This window comes from Staurois parvus, unplaced genomic scaffold (genome assembly GCF_062004578.1).
Source record: "Staurois parvus isolate SC_StPar_1 unplaced genomic scaffold, SC_StPar_1.0 ptg000445l, whole genome shotgun sequence".
NCBI lineage: Eukaryota > Metazoa > Chordata > Amphibia > Anura > Ranidae > Staurois > Staurois parvus.
The window spans coordinates 4,992,887-4,996,504 of NW_028318241.1; positions in this window are offsets into that span (position 1 = coordinate 4,992,887).

A 3,618-nucleotide genomic window follows, 5' to 3' on the forward strand; every position below is an offset into this window, starting at 1 on the left:
ATGGCGTTGGTGACGAGACCTGTCACATGACGGGGGCGGGGCTGGCTGTGCTGTTATGGATACTGGTGGTTTACTGTGGACGCTTTCTTTTGCCAGTAATCAGATTACTATATACACCTAGGAGGAGGTCATTCCATAGGTAGCCTCTGTGTTACAGGATTCTGCTGTGTTTCCATTACACAGAGCCCAGCAGGATTATACTGTATGTTTCCATTACACAGAGCCCAGCAGGATTATACAGTACGTTTCCATTACACAGAGCCCAGCAGGATTATACTGTACGTTTCCATTACACAGAGCCCAGTAGGATTGTACTGTATGTTTCCATTACACAGAGCCCAGCAGGATTATACAGTACGTTTCCATTACACAGAGCCCAGCAGGATTATATTGTATGTTTCCATTACACAGAGCCCAGCAGGACTCCGCTATGTGTTTCCATTACACAGAGCCCAGCAGGATTATACTGTATGTTTCCATTACACAGAGCCCAGCAGGATTATACTGTATGTTTCCATTACACAGAGCCCAGCAGGATTATACTGTATGTTTCCATTACACAGAGCCCAGCAGGATTCCGCTATGTGTTTCCATTACACAGAGCCCAGCAGGATTATACTGCATGTTTCCATTACACAGAGCCCAGCAGGATTATATTGTATGTTTCCATTACACAGTGCCCAGCAGGATTGTGCTGTATGTTTCCATTACACAGAGCCCAGCAGGATTATACTGTATGTTTCCGTTACACAGAGCCCAGCGGGATTGTGCTGTATGTTTCTGTTACACAGAGCCCAGCAGGACTCTGCTGTGTGTTTCCGTTACACTGATCCCAGCAGGATTCCGCTGTGTGTTTCTATTACACAGAGCCCAGCAGGATTCCGCTGTGTGTTTCCATTACACAGAGCCCAGCAGGATTCTGCTGTGTGTTTCCATTACACGGAGCCCAGCAGGATTCTGCTGTGTGCTTCCATTACACAGAGCCCAGCAGGATTCTACTGTATGTTTCCATTACACAGAGCCCAGCAGGATTCCGCTGTTTGTTTCCATTACACAGCCCAGCAGGATTCCGCTGTATGTTTCCATTACACAGAGCCCAGCAGGATTCCGCTGTATGTTTCCATTACACAGAGCCCAGCAGGATTCCGCTGTATGTTTCCATTACACAGAGCCCTGCTAGATTACCCTGTGTGTTTCCATTACACAGAGCCCAGCAGGATTCTGCTGTGTGTTTCCATTACACAGAGCCCAGCAAGATTCCGCTGTGTGTTTCCATTACACAGAGCCCAGCAGGATTCCGCTGTGTGTTTCCATTACACATAGCCCTGCAGGATTCTGCTATGTGTTTCCATTACATAGAGCCCTGTAGGATTCCGCTGTATGTTTCCATTACACAGAGCCCAGCAGGATTCCGCTGTGTGTTTCCATTTCACAGAGCCCAGCAGGATTCTGCTGTATGTTTCCATTACAGAGAGCCCTGCTAGATTCAGCTGTGTGTTTCCATTACACAGTGCCCAGCAGGATTCTGCTGTGTGTTTCCATTACACAGAGCCCAGCAAGATTCTGCTATGTTTTTCCATTACACAGAGCCCAGCAGGATTCTACTGTATGTTTCCATTACACAGAGCCCAGCAGGATTCTTACGTGTGTTTCCTTTACACAGAGCCCAGCAGGATTCTGCTGTATGTATCCATTACACAGAGCCCAGCATAATTCTGCTGTGTGTTTCCATTACACAGAGCCCTGCAGGATTGTGCTGTGTCTTTCCATTACACAGAGCCCAGCAGGATTCTGCTGTGTGTATCCATTACACAGAGCCCTGCAGGATTCTACTGTGTGTTTCCATTACACAGAGCCCAGAATGATTCTGCTGTGTGTTTCCATTACACAGAGCCCTGCAGGATTCTGCTGTGTGTTTCCATTACACAGAGCCCAGCAGGATTCTGCTGTGTGTTTCCATTACGCAGAGCCCAGCAGGATTCTGCTGTGTGTTTCCATTACACAGAGCCCTGCAGGATTCTGCTGTGTGTTTCCATTACACAGAGCCCTGCAGGATTCTGCTGTGTGTTTCCATTACACAGAGCCCAGCAGGATTCTGCTGTGTGTTTCCATTACGCAGAGCCCAGCAGGATTCTGCTGTGTGTTTCCATTACACAGAGCCCTGCAGGATTCTGCTGTGTGTTTCCATTACACAGAGCCCTGCAGGATTCTGCTGTGTGTTTCCATTACACAAAGCCCTGCAGGATTATACTGTGTGTTTCCATTACACAGAGCCCTGCAGGATTCTGCTGTGTGTTTCCATTACACAGAGCCCAGCAGGATTCTGCTGTGTGTTTCCATTACGCAGAGCCCAGCAGGATTCTGCTGTGTGTTTCCATTACACAGAGCCCTGCAGGATTCTGCTGTGTGTTTCCATTACACAGAGCCCTGCAGGATTCTGCTGTGTGTTTCCATTACACAAAGCCCTGCAGGATTATACTGTATGTTTCCATTACACAGAGCCCAGCAGGATTCTGCTGGGCTGTTTCGATTACAAAGAGCCCTGCAGGATTGTGCTGTGTGTTTCCATTACACAGAGCCCAGCAGGATTCTGCTGTATGTTTCCATTACATAGAGCCCAGCAGGATTATACTGTATGTTTCCATTACACAGAGCCCAGCAGGATTCTGCTTTGTGTTTCCATTACACAGAGCCCTGCAGGATTCTGCTGTGTTTCCATTACACAGAGCCCAGCTGTCCATGTCATACCAATCCATCTGTCCACCACCAATACATACAGCCCTCCTTTCATAGGTAATAAAGGGAGACACCACTTGAAATGTACGCTCCTAGTTTTTGATAAACGAAAGACTAACACCCCTGTCAGGTCACGTTTTCCTGGTTTGTGTCCCCTTGGGGAGATTTACCTTGACTTCCTGTTCTAAAGACAAGAACAGGAAGTGCAAGGTAATCACCTCATCACACGTGTGTCACAGGTTTTTTACATGTGACAGGTTAGGGCAGGCCATTCACTTGAATGTGCAACAAATGCACCAAGAGAACCTCCCATGCTTCCGTGCTTTTACAAGTGGTGGGTTTTGCACATTTTTTTAACTACGTTTTATGGTGCGTGACTAAATGAGAGTTTCCCAGCTGTATTTGGGATGTCATTAACAACTCATGGAGCTGCAAACACTTTTTTTACTGGAAAGCGTAGTTGTGAATGGGGCCTTAGGTGTCCCCAGTGGAAGATTTCCCCTCACCTCTGCTTTTGGGGACAACTCTAAGGCCCCATTTACAATTGCTGATTTAGAATTGCCGTGATTCTGCCCGCGTTTCCAAATCAATCAATGAGACGTGTGTTTGGATGCCATAATCCTTAATAGCACCCCAAAGGATTTCCATTAAGGTGAAATGTGCCTTAAAAATCGCACAAAGCTTGTCGCGTGAAAAAAAGGAGCAGGAGCTTCTTTTTGGTGACAATCACACATAGGACAGCCCATTGAAGTTAATGGGCTGCCCTATGTTCAACATGCGGAAACGTGTTTAAATTGCGCTTGAAAAATTGTGAGCAGGAACTCTGAGGGTCCTAGGGCCCATTTACAGTAGACTACATACTAAGTCTAGGTTCACACCTGT